Source organism: Tupaia chinensis, unplaced genomic scaffold (assembly GCF_000334495.1).
Source record: "Tupaia chinensis unplaced genomic scaffold, TupChi_1.0 Scaffold146052_1, whole genome shotgun sequence".
Taxonomy (NCBI): domain Eukaryota; kingdom Metazoa; phylum Chordata; class Mammalia; order Scandentia; family Tupaiidae; genus Tupaia; species Tupaia belangeri.
In genome coordinates this window covers 385,795-386,099 of record NW_006205908.1, presented here as the reverse complement: position 1 = coordinate 386,099, position 305 = coordinate 385,795, and the positions used below count along the sequence as shown (strand labels likewise).

The following is a 305-nucleotide window of genomic DNA, read 5'->3' as shown; positions in this document are numbered from 1 at the left end:
GGAAACCACATTTAGTATGTTGTGATGATGCTCAGGGAATGAATGTTAGGTAATATTTAAAAAAAAAAAAACTGGTAAAACTGTTCGTATCATTTTGTAAAAAAAAAAAAATGCTTATTTGACGACTGCAGCGAGCTGTATGGACACAGCTGGGTACTACTTTATAGTATGTTCATTCTACTCACTGGGGCTTATGCCTAAAGTCAGACTTGGGTTCATGTATAGGTATGTGTCAGCTGTGCTAGCTATTGGATATATTTAGACTAATTAAGTTCATTGGCAGAACAATTGAATGGGGGTGGGGG

At 36.7% G+C, this 305-nt stretch overlaps 1 protein-coding gene across 1 annotated transcript in view; it reads right to left on the bottom strand.

The window, feature by feature from the left end:
* The window catches only part of LOC102479733 (cytochrome P450 1A4), a 19,619-nt gene that overhangs the window by 14,283 nt on the left and 5,031 nt on the right, over window positions 1-305 (bottom strand). The gene's annotated exons all lie outside the window — the stretch shown is intronic.